This window comes from Triturus cristatus, chromosome 5_2 (assembly GCF_964204655.1).
Source record: "Triturus cristatus chromosome 5_2, aTriCri1.1, whole genome shotgun sequence".
Lineage (NCBI taxonomy): Eukaryota > Metazoa > Chordata > Amphibia > Caudata > Salamandridae > Triturus > Triturus cristatus.
Window position 1 is genome coordinate 1,069,175,234 of NC_140588.1, and position 17,152 is coordinate 1,069,192,385.

At 50.3% G+C, this 17,152-nt stretch overlaps 1 protein-coding gene across 1 annotated transcript in view; it reads left to right on the forward strand.

Annotated features, from left to right (window-relative positions):
• The first annotated feature begins 1,274 nt into the window (after window positions 1-1,274).
• LOC146829685 (arf-GAP with Rho-GAP domain, ANK repeat and PH domain-containing protein 1-like) overlaps window positions 1,275-17,152 on the forward strand; it is a 399,658-nt gene continuing 383,780 nt past the window's right edge. Inside the window, exon 1 of the mRNA XM_085608376.1 lies at window positions 1,275-1,502. The gene's annotated coding sequence lies outside the window, so the exon portion shown is untranslated. The remainder of the gene's footprint in view (window positions 1,503-17,152) is intronic.

Sequence of the window (17,152 nt, forward strand, 5' to 3'; positions counted from 1 at the left end):
AATCCATTAATGACCCTTCATTGGTTTCCAAATCTACCTCTCTGTCATTTTTGTGGGGTGAAATGTGCCCCGCGGTATCTAAATGTATTGATTTGCGGTCACACCTCACCCCGGAACTAAACGTTCATCAGCTCGAGTGCACCTTGTACTTCAGTTTGCACCAGAAATCTGCACGGTGTGAGTCTGCTGAACACAAGTGACCCGGTGCCATGTGAGGCCCTCCATCCAGTCCTGGATGTTCATTCACCAGTGCTTTGATGCTCGGCCACACACAGTCAGTGTTGAAAGTGAAGCTACAATTCTCATAAAGGCTCCCTCCCTGCTGCTGGATAATTAGCCAGGAACGGCTGAAGCTGGCACGCAGGACCGGTGGCCGCTTGGCACTCCGCAGCCCTAGCCCAGGCCTGGTTTCCGGGTATGGTTAAAGACAGTGCACAAATCCTAAACAAGCCTTTGCAATGCAATAGGTCTCGTATTTACACGAGTTTGCGCTATTGGCATTGTAACTGACAATGCCTCTATGTTTTGTTATTTAAAACAAATAAAAGACAATACCGGGACAGACCAACACAGCTGACATTCTTCGAGTGCAGGCACACCTCCTATAAACAGGGGCTGAAGAAAGCCCAAAGCCTTTCTCACTTAAGTGCCTGTGAGGCGGTGCCTTTGTACCCCCTCCACTGCATCAAAGTGAGGCTCCCGATAGCTCCCAGTCAGGCCCTTTGTTATGGGCCCAGATGGACTCTCGTTAGCCCCTTCCCCACTCTGCATGCTGCTGACTGTGTCTGTCTCAGCGTCCGAGATTACACCGGGACAAGTTAAGCATACACCTGTGGGGCCCGTCTCTTGCAGGGTAGACGCCGTGCACCCTGTGGATAAAGGGTGCACGGAACCCTTGTGCCCCGGTGAAGGACCGTCACCGTCTTCGAGATATGACAGGTCAGCGCATGGGCGTGTCTATAGAGAAGATGCTGCTGCGTGTGTCTCGGAGTCTAAGGTTACACCGGGACAAGTTAAGCATACACCTGTGGGCCCGTCTCTTGCCGGGTAGACGCCGTCTACCCTCGCCTTGTGCCCCGGTGTAGGACCTTCACCGTCTTCCCAATATGACAGGTCAGCGCAGGGGCGTGTTTATCTCCAGACCTCCTTTTCTCTTCCTGGAAGCCTGCGCGCTGCTTTTCATCATCCACGCCTCGTGCAGAGCTGCCGCAGAAGCAGGTGGTTTTCAATCCCTACGCACTGGCACGGCTCGGGCACCGTGAAGTCCAAAGTCTGTGCCAGCAGGTGCCTCGCCCTCCTGAGCTGGGCAGTGCGGACCCGGGTGCGTCAGCTGACGAGCGGCACCTAGGAGGCGGACGGGCATCTCTCCTGGGGGTGTAGGGCTGGCCTCTCTCCGGGGTGTCCAGGGCTGGCCTCTCGGCGTCGGGGCTGGCAGCCGTAGGTGTGAGGGCGCTGATCCACCCCACGTACCTTCCCGGTTTCCAGGTACCCCAGGAGCACAGGTATTGAACGCTCGCTTTTTTTTTTTACTTTGAATGTATGTTATTGAATGTTCTTTTTTTCCTTGCCTGTTTATAAGACTTTCGAGCCTGCCAACTGTTTTGGACTAAATAGCTGGGCTGGTTGGAGGCGCTCTTGATGACGCCTATCTCCGAAAAGTTCAGTTTTTTTCTTACAAGCCCCTGAATCGAAAGAGTGTTCACAGACTGTCTGAGCTGCTGGAGTTTGGAAAGGTGAGAGGCCTGCGGCCTTGTAACAAACCTGGCTCGTTCATACTCTCTGCGTAACGTGCTCTTCTATTCCAGTTTTTATCTTTGAATTATGGGACTTGTAGTCGATTATAAAACAGGACTACAAGTTCCAGAACTAAAAAAAAAACCTGTCCTAAAGCAGCAGAACACGAGTGGACCTGGGAAGCGTGCCAGCTATGCATATGTATGCAGCAGGTGCGACAACCCACTGCGCTTTCTTTGGGACTTGAGCCCCCGGACTGTCTTATCCCCTTACTCCGGGCCTTTTTCTTTGGTCGTCATAAGGGAACCGCTGTCTTTAGACAGGGGTTGTGGGTCCTCCCAGCACAGGTGTCAGGCACTGCCGTCCCGAGTTCGAGCCACTAAGTCCTGGGAGTTTTCAAAAGCAGGTTGCATTTTGGGACTTGTAGTTCAACTTTTCGCATCGCAAGTGAGAGCTAAGATCTCCTGGCACGCAAAGCACTGTGGGCGAAGGAATAAAGGAAAGTGTTTTAAGTTGTCCTTTGATCAGTCTAGCCACAATGTTAACGGTGTTTTTTATTGACGTCAGAGAGGATGGTCGCCTGGCTGGAGGCCAGTAGCAGCTGAGAGGCACTGAGCACTTCCGGCAGGCATCAGGGAAACACCGTTCAACAGGAACGTGATAACCAGCATAATCAGCGACGTCTCAGGAAGTGACGTCAGTGAGTAACATTACCAGAACTTGTTACAGATGCCCACAGTAAACTTAAAATGACTAAACTATAACCTCAAAATTAATACAGAGGCCCAAACCGTTCAGAATCGTATCCATGTTTTCTATAATTTCACAGAAATGTCACCCTTTGCAGCCCTACCGAGTTTCCCAGGTCCGTGCGTGACGTGCTGCTCCAAGCCAGCGTTTTTTTCCTTAGAATGCCGGGACTTGTAGTCTTGTTTATTCCATTAAAAATCCTAAAAGAACAAGTGATGGACGGAATGCTGAACAAAGTCAAACGTTCACCCCAGTACAGAGACTTGGGCCTAAATCCATCCTATTTTTTGCTCACCATGCCGCCCCAGTTCAGACATGGCCATATGCAAATCTGTCTTGACCCTGTGCCTCATGGGGACAGTCCAGCCCGAACTGCCAGGCCAGGTCCTCCCCGGGCTGGAAACAAGCATCCTGGGACCGGTTTCGGGGTTTCACCCCTCTTCAGCCAGGATAGCTTGACTCCATTATAAAACAGGACTATAAGTTCCAGAATTCAAAGAAAAAAAGCCTGGACTGGAGCAGCACATAGTTCATGGACCTGGGAAGCCTGGCGGCTGAGTATTTGATGAACAGGTAGAAGTGTTTATCCTCATATTCGTTGTTCTATCATTGCCATGGCAACCAGCGTGATAATATAGTGCCAGAATAAATATATAATTCATAAGATTATTAACCGGACTAGATATAAACAGAAAGATAACTGCAACTCGAAATATGAACTAGTAGGCAAACACTGTGTCGCATGTACAAACCATTGAGACGGGAATGTCCCCGTATGGTGTACGAGGAGTCACACTCATCCAAGCATGCACACTGAGGACTAGCCCTCTCCCTGACTATATGAGGTCCTGGACCTATCCTTTGGCTGGGAGGGGGTGCAACAAGTGTGCCGTCCCCCCTCACAGTACTGTCCCTGCCGTGGGTATGGTGCTTAGGGTGGTGGTGGCACCATACTGTGGTTAAGAGAAATTAACAGTGTGTCCAGACCTTTTTAGGTCTTTACTAAAAAGTTCTTGCAGCCAGACCATTGCTTACCATTCGTTGGCCACCACTCTTTTTTGCTGGTCCGTGCATCGGTCTGCTTTCACTTTCTCTGCGTTCGTTTCTCCCTTCTGTGGAGCACGTACTGATTGCTTCTTTTTGATTAGTGTCTTCCCACTGCTCGTGCTGGGATTGATGTACTTTTTAATGTTTTTTATTTTTTTCCTTCTTTGTCCTTGTTACTTGTTCCTTGGCTCCCCGTAAGTATGTCGCCACCACACCACGCTTCCACCATCACCCACTCCCTCATCAGTATGTGTATCATTATCCAACCATCCCCTCCTACCACCACCCTACCAACACCACACCACCCTACCATCAACACCTTACCACACCACCCTACCACCACATTTCCACCCCTACCATCACCACCACTCTAACCACCAACACCACCATCCTAACTACCACCACCCTAAGCCCCACCAACACCACCCTACAGTAACCGCAACCCTAACCACCACCAGTACGCTACCCTAGCCACCACCCAACCCTAAACCACCATCCTAATCACCACCCTAATTAACACCCTAACATTCCCCACCACCCTACCACCACAACCAGCACAACCACCATAACCACCACCACTTAACCACTTCCCTAACCAACCTTCACACTCTACCCCTACCAACACCCTACCCTAACCATCACAACAATCCTATCATAACCACCACCCTACCCATCACCACCCTAACCACTACCACCCTAACCAGCCTACCAGCACCACCCTACCAACACACACCTCCCAGTACTATCCTAACTACCACCATCCTTTCCACCACCACATTCCTACTATAACCACCACCCTAATCACCATCAGATTAGCTAAACAACACCCACTCGACCCACCACCACCCTAAAAAACCACCATATCTCTACCCTCCTTTACCCAACCCTAACCACCACAAGCACCCTAAGCAGCACCACCCAAACTACCCTACGCAACATGCAAACCACCACTAAAACAACCACCCTAACCACCACCATCACCCTAATAATCAGCACCACCCTAACCAGACTATTACTACCCTACCACTAATACCATCACCCTGCCACCACCACAAAGCCCACTACGCTCACACCACTATTTTAACCAGTCACCACATCCAGCCGCACCACCAGCATTATATAACCACCACCCTCACTGCCACCCTTTCCTCCACCATCCTAACATCCCTACCCTGACCACCACCACCCTCTCACTAAACATGGCTCTTCATCTCTGGAGAAGCCGTCATTCTTTAAGATCTGTTTTCAATTCATTGATTGTTATTTTCATTGAAAGCTGCGGCCTTCATTTGTTTACTCTCAAATAACTTATTCCCACCTGAAACTTTGCACCTAGAGATCCAGTAAAGCTAAGTCGTATCAAAGAACAAGAAACATTTTGATGTTGTTTGTAGCCATCTCTCAACCTGCGGTACTTCTCTATGGACATCAATATCTCAGCGTTGAGAAGGAGCTCTATGGTAGGGTGTTGCTGTGAACCCTGGTGGTGGGGGGGATTGGGAGGGGGAGGTGCTCTCTGGGCAGATTCACATTTGTATAAACTTCATATCTGATTGCCTTGTACATTTCAGTTGCTGTGCAGTGGGAATAAGAAAACCTATTGATCCTCGCAATACGTGGCCTGCTTTCAATAAAGCCACCTAAGAAGGCGGCCTCGTGCGGGCTTTCCTTCCTCTTCTTGATTGTCCCTTTCCTGGACCTGGGCCTCATTGCTTGTGTCCTTCTACACCTTACTTTTCAGACCCTACTTCTTACTTTTTGGTTAAGCACTCCATGAGAGTGCATGTGTTTTCCACCTGGTTCCCCCGTGTACCTCTCTTCGTCCATCCACCGCACTCCATATTGGTCTTGTGCCTGACCTCGTACACGATGAAGGGTGAGGTCTCCGCTCCCAGGCCGTGGACGTGCACTGCTTGCGTTCCTGTAGCTGGAGGGAGGAGACCCAGACACTGAAGTGCACAGAAAGAAGCCCGGGCTGGCCATAGAAAGTCTCTTTATCGAGGAGCTGCCGATTAGTCATGGTCGGTGGGACTCTGTTGTCACGGGTGAGAGAGTTTCTTGGTGAGACCTGTACTTTTTGTCTGTCTCTGATTACTGCTCCAGTTGGGCTGGTGACAGCCAGGTGTAGACACCTCACGCCTTTTCTGTGCCTCTGTTGTGGGTTCTCAAGTATGGAGACAGCACGGATGCTACCGACTGTGAGAAGCATCACTGTACTAAAGTATGTGTCTGGAGAGTAAGCCTGGAGAGGACACTTGAAAGGAGAATCACTCCAGATCGCTTCCACTGTTTGAGGCGGTGGATTTATAGCTCCCATCTAGAAGGTATGTGAAAATGTGGGATACAGACCAGCTCACTTTGTTCCAGTTCCAAGTCATTTATGACCAAGGAAGGAAGTGCTCTACAAAGGACTACTGTGAAACCAGGGCTGGTGTACGTCTGACAGCCAGGCACCGTGAGGCGAGGGGCATCACCTGCATTCTGAAGTGTGTCCTGGAGAAGCTGTGGGTGTGCTCCAAAGCAACAAGAAGCTTGCCTGCAAAGAGCGAAGAAGTCTGCCTGTCCCTACCGGAAGATAGATTGTCCAGGGGAACTGAGGCCCAGTATGCCTCCAAGCTTGTGAGACATCCAGGTGGAGCGGACTGCTCAAGAGTGAACGAGGGAGGACCCTTGTTGCCCACCATGTCTCTCATCTCGGTTGCTTGAACTGTTGCGCTGAGCTCCTTGTCTGCCCATTTGGAGCTGCAAATGCATGATTGCTGAAGGGCGTAAAGGGCTGTAACTGTGTGATCGCTGAAGGCCCGGATGAGGACAGCAACTGCGTGATTTCATATGGCCCAGATGACGTCTACAACGGCCTGATTTTCGTAAGCCCAGTCAGGGCTGCACCGATCTTCAATACATTTGGGACCTCAACAAGTATTGGCAAAGTCAATCGTCTCTGCAGTGCGAGTGCTATTGGCTTTGTCAATGTTAATGTCGTAGGAAGCTGGCTTTGTGTATATACTATACCAAAGTGAGGTATAGTATGTACAGAGTCCAGTGGAACCCCAAAGGTAGGCAGAGGTAAAGTTAGATAGCACCTCACACTCTATTTGTGGTAGCGTGGTCGAGCAGTAAGGCTGTATCAAAGGGTAGTGTTAAGCATTTGCTGTACACACTCAGTCAGCAAATGATTTCACACACTCAAAGACTGAGCTCAGACCAATTTGGTTTTGTATAAAAATATTCTTTTAGTTATTTTATTTTCTAGAACCAAGCAAGCCTGGCACAAGTAAGCAATAAATACTTTACAGTAGTAATGCAGTTTGTTAACAGTTTGAATTGCAATTGTATATGCACTTTTGATTTGATTACAGTAGAGCTACTAGTAATGCAATGCTTTAGATATACTGTACATATACTTTGTATTGGCTTGGCTTATTAGTAGAATGTCAAGCAGATTACTTTACAGATCACTTTTCTTACGCAGTGCAGTATACCGGGATACTACACTGGGACATGTCCTGTAAACAGGTGAGTAAAAGCGTTTTTGTTATATAGTACAATTTTAAGAGGATTTCTTAGGTTTTCCAACTCCACACAGAAAAACAGTTAATGTTATCCTATGGAGGAAAATAGGGTTACCGGTTCCAAGGTAAGTATTCAGTTGTGGGAGTTGTGGTTCTGGGGGTAGACTCAGGGGTCCCCAAGGGTCAAAGATGCACTCTTGTTAACATCCTCAGTGGCACCAGGGCGGCCAGGTGCAGAGTGCTGAGGCCCAATGTTATCCAATGGGGGTTAGGGGGCCTCCTGTTGGTGGCTGCTGACTAGGCCACTGGGTTGTGGAAAGGCAAATGGGGGTTCAAGACAGCACAAAAGGTACACCCTCAGCGGCACTGGGCCGGCCGGGTGCAGAGTGCTGTTTTGGTGTAGGGTGCCCTGTAGCTTTCAATGGGGAGTCCCCGGTTTACAAACATACTGCTGGTTCGGGGACAAAGGTCTTCTGGGTGCGACCACCATTTGGAGAGGTAAGTTGGGATGCTGGGGATTGGTTAGGCACCGTCGGTTGGGTTACCCTAGGCCGTGGGGCGTTGGGTGCAGGGGTGCCTTTTAGGGTTGGATCTTCTTACCAGCTCCTGGTCACGGTTGGGGGGACATTCTAGTTTAAGGCTGTGGGTGTCAGCTGGAGGCTTGAGACAGGTCAGGGGTCACTGGATCTCTGGTCTGGAATGCCAGGCAGACCTCCTCTCGGTGTTGGGCCACTCAAACTCAGACTGTGGGTGTCAGGTGCAGAGTGGTGCAGACTCGCAGACTTTGCCGGACCTGGAGTCTGTTGGTGAACAAATCCGGTGTTTACGGGAGACGGAGTCTTTTCTCTTGAAGGCAGGGCAGGTCCTCGGGGTTCTTGAGGCTGATGGCTGCAGGACACACAGGAGTTTCGCTTCTGCAGGTTCGAGGTGGGGACATGCCGGTAGTGCTGGGGCCAAGTCAGTAGGCGTCCTCCTCATGTTACCTTCTGCACAGCTGTTCGGTCCTTCTTCCTTTCTTCATCTGGTTTCTTGTCTGCGGAAGCAAGGTTCAGGTGCCCCCTAAATACTAGATTTCGAGGAGTTATAGGTAAGTAAAGGTTAGGACCAATGGGTCCCTTTCTTGGGGTGGGTATACCCCCTATTATGCCACCCTCCAGTGGGAGGGGGGCATAGGCCTCCCTCTGGTTGGCTGGGTCCCCCCATCTGCAAGATGGCGGGGACTAAGAGTTGTGCTTCACCTCGCCTCCCCCACCTGAGGGGTGGAGTTGGCAGAGGTAGGCACACCTCTCTTCCTCTCTTGTTTTTCCCGCCGGTTCTCCTGCTCAAAGTGGGAGAACCAGTGGAGACCAGTTGCAGGAAGCAGTAAGCGGCCTGGGGAAGCTCACAAAGGCGGCAAGCCTTTGAAGCTTCCGCTTTGTGGAAGGCGCATTCTGAGGGAAGAGGCTGGGCACCTCGTCCCAGGATGTGCATTGTTTCAGGCCAGAGAGCAGCAGGCTCTCGACCCAGGAGTCCAGAAACATGTCTGGTGGTGGCAGCTGAAAGTAGCCACTCAGCCAGGACACTAGTGGTAGGTCGTTTTTCAGGGGGCATCTCTAAGATGCCCTCTGTGTGCATTTTCCATTAAATCCCACACTGGCATCAGTGTGGGTATAATGTGCTGAGAAGTTTGATACCAAACGTCTCGGGTTCAGTGTAGTCATTATGGTGCTGTGGAGTTCGTAATGACAAACCCCCAGCACCATATACTCTTAATGGCAGCACTGCACTTACAATGTCTAAGAATGGACTTAGACACTGTAGGGGTACAGGGCTTATGCACCTTTACTCTCACCTCTGGTATAGGGCAGCCAGCTGGAGGGGTGACTGATCTATGCCAGGGTAGTGGGTTGTAGGCATGGCACACATCCCTGTGTGCCATGTCGACTCTTTACTTTGTTCTGCACCAAGACATGCAGCCTGCAAAGGCAGTTTGTGAGTGTAAAGGTACAGGGCCTCTAAGGGTGGCACAATGAGTGCTGCAGCCCTTAGAGGGCTTTCCTGGTCACAGTGACCAGGGAAGGCCTCTAAGGGCTGCAGCACTTATTGTGCCACCCTTAGAGGCCCTGTACCCTAACACAAACACACTGCCCTTGCAGGCTGAGTGTCTGGGTACAAGACAAAACAAAGAGTCGACATGGCACACATCCCTATGCGCCATGCCCACAACCCACACTGCACTGGCATACATCAGCCACCCCTCTAGCTGGGTGCTCTATGCCAGTGGTGTGGGCACAGGAGCTTGAGCCCTGTGCCCCTACAGTACCCAGGTCCATTCCTGGGCACTGTACGTGCAGTGCTGCCATTTAAGAGTATATGGTGCTGAGAGCTCGTCAAACACGAACTCCACAGCACCATAATGGCAACACTGAAGACTGAGAAGTTTGGTATCAAACTTCTCAGCACATTAAACCCGCACTGATGCCAGTGTGGGATTTAATGTACAAAGCACTATAGAGGGCATCTTAGAGATGCACCCTGAAACCTAACCTACAATCCACGTCTGGTCTAGGAGCCTGCCTAGGCTGCCACACCGCAGACATGTTGCTGGACCCCTGGGTGGAGAGACCCCGCTCTCCTGGGCCTGCAACAATGCACATCCTGGGCGAGGTGTTAGGTCTCCTCCCCCAGGATGGACAGGGGGAAGCTTCAAAAGCATGCCGCCACTGTGAGCTTCCCCAGGCCACTTGCTGTACTCAGCAACTGGCCTCCACCGGTTCTGACCCCCCACTCTGGCGGGAAGACTGGCCGGAAACTCCAAGTAAGGACAGGGGACGTGCCAGCCCTGCCAACCCCACCCCTCAGGTGGGGGAGGCGAGGTGAAGCACATCTCCGGGCCCTCGCCATCTTGAAGATGGGGAGCCCTACCCAATCAGGACTAGGCCACTGCCCCCTCCCACAGGGGAGTGGCAGGATAGGGGGTGTACCCACCCCAGGACAGGGACCCAGTGGTCCCTGCCCTTTACCTACCTGTAACGCCCCTAAATTTAGTATTTAGGGGCACACTGAACCTTCATTCCTCAGATTCCAGATCCTAAAACAGCAAAGAAGATCAAGAAGAAAGAAGACCTGCCTTGCAGCTGCTAAGAAGAGGAAGACACCAACTGCTTTGTCCCCAGCCCTACCGGCCTGTCGACCCTCGAACATGCTCCTGCTAAATCCCGGCACCTCCTGTGGCCAGCAACCTCACAAACCCCAGATGACCTGGCTACCTTGTGACTCTGAGCATCTGGGACTCCCATGAGCAGTGGCTCTGCTCAAAGCAAGTATCTAACCCCTGGCATCAGCCCGGAACCGCAAACCCTGCACACTCTGCACCCGCCAAGCCTGGCCTGTGCCGGAGTGGACAAAGACCCCGAGGACATCCCCCCGGTGACTGTGACCCCGAATTCGGCACCCAAGGACCCACCTCGACGCTCCTGACGACGCCTGCAGCCTCAGAACCAGGGACCCCCCCCCCCCAACCGCGATCAACAGAGGGTAAGATTTCCCGACACCAAAAAGGCACCCCTGCACCCGGCGCCCTGCGGCACTCTGTGCCCAACTCCTGGGTACCTACCTATCCTCCAACTACCCAACTTACCTCTCAAAGTGGTGGTGGCACCTGAAGAATCTTCGTCCCCGAGCTTGCAGCCTTTGTTCATCCATGAGCTTTTCCATAGCAATCCATTGAGAGCCCGAAGGCTCAAAAGCACCCTGCACCCAGTGGCCCTGGCAGTGTAACTTCTACTCCTACCTACTTCCCCATTTGCCCTGAGCAAGTGACCAGGAGCCCAGCTCCCACAGCCGCGTGGCCTGCTAGTCAGCAGCCACCAACCAAGGCCCCCCTGCCTCCCATAGGATAACATTGGGCCTAACTCACTCTGCCCCGGCCGCCCCAGTGCCGCTGAGGGTGTAACAACTGTACTTACCTGACCCTGGGAGACCCCTGAGTCTATGCCCAGAACCTTAACTCTGCCAGTCGAGTACTTACCCAAAAGCCGATAACTCACTTTTCTTCCATAGGGTAACATTGACTGACTTCTTCTTAAATTTCTTCTAAGTGTGGAGTTTCTAAACTTTAAAATATTCACCTAAAATCAACCGGGTAACAAAAAAGGAAATACTCACCTGCTATCCGGGTAGATCCCAGCGCTGGATCTTGGTGCCCAGCACTGACCCTGAAAAGTACTTACGACCGTACTTACCACTAACTCAATTTTCTCCCATAGGAAACCATTGACTGTTTTTCTGTGAAATTTCTTGTGTGTCGATTTTTGTAAACTACAAATCTTCTTTAAAAATCGTAGCAACTGTGAAAACCTAATTACTTACCTGTTTTAGATAGATGCCCCAGTACTGAGGCTAGGAGCCCAGCACTGGATTACAAAAGTATCGATAACATACTTTACCCGTAATTTCGTCTAAGTGTCGATTTTGCAAATGTATAAATATTCCTTAAAAATCGCCTGTGTAACTTAAACGCAGTTTCTCAACTGCTTACAGGTGGTACACTAGTGCTGGATCCAGGATCCAACACTGACCTAGAAAAAGTAACCATAACCCCACTTACCTGCTAAGTGAATTTCCTTCCGTAGGATAACATTGGTAATTTGATTAGAAAAAGTTTCAAAATGTCAACTTTTGAAATAGCAAAATATTGCATAAAAATCACAACAGTAACTAAAAAATATTTATTCACTTGTTTCGAAGAACTGTCCCAGGACTGAATCTAGGATCCAGACCTGGAGTTAGAAAAGTAATCCTGAGAGTAATCAATTGCACATAACTTATAACTTAAAATTCCCATTGAGCTCAATGTATTATTGTGTTTGAAATTGTGTTGCCTATTGCAATAAACGGTAACTATTGCATTTCATGCCAATTGTCTTTTGCAAAGTATATAACAAAAGCATCTCATTCTGAGAAAGTATATTTTTGATACCTATTGTTGGTTCTAAAATAAAACGACCATATATTTTTTATACAAACCATTGGCCTAGAGTTCAGTTCTTGAGTGTGTGAGACCATTTGCTGACTGAGTGTGTACAACAAATGCTTTACACTGTCCTCTGATACTGCCTTACTGCTCGACCAGGCTACCACTTTAGAGAGTAAGGTTATATCTAACTTTAGCCTCTGCCAAACCTCTGGGGTCTGTGGACTCTATACGCACTGTACCTATTTGGGAACAGTATATATAGAGCCACTTTCCTACAGTACCTGATTAGCGGGAGCCCAGGGCACACTCAGTCAAAGCACATCAGCAATTCAGCAGAAAGTGGGGGCAACCATGCAGAAAGATGGCACTTTGCTCATAAATGTGTTTCAACATTGCATGGCTAGATGGTAAGTGTTCCCCATGCAGTTGCAGCACCCAAACACCCACAGCAGTTGCACCTTTACTTCTTTGTGTAACCACGGGCCCACAAAGTATATACAACCGGTCTCTTCCGAGACTAGAGCCGAGACCTAAAAACACACACACCGCACGTGACGGCACATATCTTGGCTGGAGTCCTTTTATGCTTTTACTGACGTTGTTTTGAAACCCAGCGACAGGACAGTAGCTCTTGTAGAGAATTGGAAGAATGGTTTCTCCCTCATATGTGCAACCACCAAAGGACCTAGATCGTTGAAAGCTCGTTCGTTATAGGCTCCCAGGTTGCTCCTCTCCAAATAGCTGCGTCACTCAAAGCAGGATTTAGTGGATGTGGCTAGAACAAGAGACTTTTCGTGCTAAGTAATACACCAAACCGCAAAATTGTAAACCACTGCGAGCAGAATGAAAGCCAGTGTAGTTTAAAATACGCTGTCTTAGCATGTTGCCTGGCCCTAATGTGGCCTCTGGTTTTACGCATGTGCTGTGCATAGGGTGCTTCTCCTCAGCCTTTGAGGGTGGGGGAATATGGTGGGTGAATGATGTCAGGCGGGGGTGGGAGGGTAGGTAGCACTGGGAGCAGTGACAGGGCTGGCGCTAAGTGTGTGTGCCCGACCGATATCGCCGGCGCCCGCCTAATAGAGCAGGAAGAAGGAAGCAGGAAGTGTAAAAAGAGGGGTGTAGCCAAACCTCCAATACAGCCTTCCCTGCTCTCGGATATCGCAACTCCAGGAGCGGTGCTGCCGTTTACCTGTTTATCATTCTGTCCATCAATTGTTCTTTTTGCATTTGTCTCCCCGAGTGGGATGGGTATGCCTACACTTGGGTCCTGTGCTCTCATGCCACTGGAGTCAAGCTAGCCTTGCTGATGCGGGGTGATACCGCGAAACCGGCCCAAGATGCTTGTTTCTGATCCAGGGAGGACCTGGCCTGGTATTTCAGGCTGGACTGTTCCCATGGGGAGCAGGGTCAATAATTATTTGCTTATGGCTGGGTTTTTTTTTTTTTTTTAAATTCTTTTTATTTGCATTTTTAAACAACAGAAAACAACACAACCCACTGCTGTGTACATATAACATGTTATGGACGAGACAGCCGCCCATCACTTCACCGCCAGTAATGCTATAGATATGCTCCCTCACAAAGTGTTCGAACACCATGCGCTTGACCCATCCAACCGCCCACCCCCTCCCGCCGTACTGTCTCATGACCCATCTATGTAGTCTAGCGTGCCCTACATGCAATCCGACCCGCATCCGTCTCCCAGCAATATCAGGGCATGTACATGAAAATTACAGTTCTTGAAGCGTTGTCTGCGCCAACCAGTGAGTAAAGGGCTCCCAGATATCCTTTGGCCTGGAACGCATCGGCATCATCTCCCAATATAGCGCTAGCTGCGACTGGCAATATACTACGCTTCGAACCCAGTCCCTAATATTAGGCGCTGTAGCCACCCCCCAGTGCATCACAACTTGGCGTTTGGCTAGTAGGATAAGCATCGCTGGCAACTTCCGGTGTTTGGGCTTGACCATAGGCAATCTACCTAGCAGTGTAGCCTGCGGGGTGCATGGGATCTGCAGACCAGTGATCGTTCCCACTATGTTTAACACTTTGACCCAGAAAGCCGCCAGCGGGGGACAGTCCCATGCCATATGTATGAAGGTCGCCCCGCCCGCGCGACACCGCCAGCAAGCATCGGAATCTCTCAATCCCATGCGGTGGAGCCGGTGAGGGGTACGATATACCATATGAATATATTTAAAATGTATCAGGCGAAGTCGGTAATTGGGGGATAAGACCCCCAGGAGTCTGCAGCATAGATCCCAGTGTTCATCAGAAATGTCGGAACCCAATTCCGCAGACCACAGCTCACGGGCCGCCGGGATCCCTACAGGATGGCTAGATTGCATACGTTGGTACAATCTGGATATAAGCTTGCGTCCTGATTCCACCGCCAGCACGTTCTCCAGGGCTGGTAAATCTGGCGGAGGAGCCGGAAACGTGGGAAACAGTTTTTGACCTGTGTGGCGTAACTGGCAGTAAAGTAGCGTGTCTAACAGCGTCGGAGCCTCCTCGCCACACATCTGCTCCAGCGTGATGAAGGAACCCCCCGGGAATAAATTGCCCACTGTGCGAAGGCCGTGCACCGCAGCCCGCTCGCCAGTGCGCATATTCTGCAGCGGGGACCACATCGGGTTATTTCGCAGCGGCATCGATCCGGCATACAAGAGGTCCAGTCCAGCCCTGCGCCTCAGCCCATCCCAGGCCCATCTCAGTGCGTGCACCGGGTCTATGTCAGCGCATCTCCGCTTGTGCGGCGCATATAGGGCCACGGCGAGTGGCAACGGTGCCGCTCTATCCGTTTCTATCGCCACATGTGGCTGGAACGGCGTTGGGTGGACCCAGTGGTGTAAAAACTGTGCCTGCGTGCAGTAGGCGTAGAGCGGGAAATTCGGCGCCGCCAGGCCTCCCTGTCGCTGCGGGAGGGTGAGGGTCTCCCACGCCACCCTCGGCTGCCTACCACCCCACGCCAGCTCCACCATCTGCGAGCGCAATTGGCGCAAAAAACTAGCAGTCAGGGGCAGCGGAATGTTCCCGAAGAGATATAAGAACTTCGGCAGGATGACCATCTTGGCCACCGCAATCCTGCCCACCAGCGAAAGGGGCAAATGCTTCCAGCGGCCGACCCGCTCCTCGACCCAGCCCAGTGTCCGCCCATAATTCTCCGACCATTTTTGCTGCATATCAGTGCTGATCCAGACCCCCAAGTATCGCACCGGCCCGTCCGCCCACTTCAGCGGGCAATTCGGGGAAAAGCGAGTCGTCCCGGCCGTCAAAGGTAGAATAACCGACTTCTCCCGCTCAAAGTAATGGATACATTATTCAGTTACTATATATAAACAGTAAAAATGCAATACCCAATGTTTTACTCAACCATGCATTTAATTCTTCATGCCAATGGTATACAGTACTAATATAGTCGTTTTCAATAATCAAAGCAGTTCAATCATAAATCATTCATAATAGAAGGTTGCTCCAGATGGAACGTGCGTGGAAAAGGTGCTCAAGTGAAGAAGGGATGTGAAAAGACTTCAAAGTAGTGGCATAAGAGAGATAGAAATTGATATTTTCTAAACAAAAAGAAACGGTTATAATTCACCGTTCCATCGGGACTGGCCACATGTATGGTAAATACACAATTTTACATTTCAATTCACACAGAGATAATTTCTTGTGGTGCACGTTTTTAAACAGCGTGTGTGGTCCAGACCAGGTACTAGGGGCGTCGACGTTTCGATCCGTCTTGTGGCCGCGAGGGTAATTTAGAGCCTCGGCCGTGCGGATCTTCCTCAGGACGAAAATGGGGCAACCAACTCTTATATGGATCCGTCAAGGTCAATGAGACCCGGGTCCTCGTGTGTCAGTGTCCGTCACATATTGGGCCCGGCAATCGCTCAATAATTGTGCGTCAGTGTAGAGGCCTAGCTGATGTTCGAAAGGTAAACAGTCTCTCGCTCTATTCAAACCGTATCCGGGGCATTCAAGGCCAAGTTCATATCTTATGTCCGGCCGCGAGCGATTTCCAAGTGAATTAGCTCGAAGGCGAGTTGTATTTTTGCAATGATTGCACCAGGGTTTCTTTTGACCTTCTTTCTTCTTTTTGGACTGTTGTTGGGACCCACCCTCCTTAGCAGTAGTTTGGGGCCCTGTTGAAGACTTCTGGTCTTTAGGTTTCTGATCTCCACCCTTTTGGTCTGTTTTCTTCTGATCACCCCCTTGGCCCTGGTTCTGGTTCTTTTGCTTAACCCTGGTTCTGACCCATTTGTCTGCCTTCTTTCCCAATTCTTGGGGAGAGGTCAGATCAGAGTCAACCAAGTGTTGATGCAGTTGCTGGTTTTGACAGTTGTTTAAAATCTGTTCTCTCATCATCAAATTATACAATCCTGTAAAATCAGATACCTTACTTCCCAGCAACCAACCCTCCAAAGCCTTAGTGGCACATTCAACATATTCAGACCAGTCCTGAGTCTGTGTCTTTTGGGTGTCTCTGAACATTAACCTGTACTGTTCAGTGGTTAAGCCTAACCCATCAACCAGAACACTCTTCAGAACTCTGTAGTTTCTGACATCCTCTTCTCTAACAGTGAGGAGTCTGTCTTTGCCTCTTCCTTCAAAGGAGAGCCAGAGGATTGCTGCCCACTGGTCTGCAGGAACCTGCTGTACCTTGCAGGCTCTCTCAAGAGCAGTTATCCATTTGTGGATGTCATCCCCACTTTTGTAGGGGGGCACAACCTTAGACAGGTTCCTATTATCAAAGACCCTATCTTTGTCCTTAGGGACAATGCTGCCACCAGTGGGTATAGACCCACTCTCTCTAGGTTGCCTAGCCTTGTTCAGTTTTTCTTCCATCAGGGCTACTTCTAGCTCCTGCTTCCTGATCCTCAGCTGGGCTTCCTGCATTCTGGCCTCATGTTCCCTCCTCTGAGGGGTGGTCATCCTTTTCCTGGAGTGACCTTGAGAGCCTCTAGAGCCATGAGAAGCATTGGAGTCACCTGAGCGATTCCTTTGCCTCCCAAGCCCTGTGTTAAGTCCACTGGGGAGATCCAATGGGGTAAACCCATTGTCAGTCCCCAATAGTCTTAGTTTAGCTGGGCCAAGTATAACACTTGGCACTGGGCTAGTTCTCCCTTCATCCTCACTACTTTCTGTATCC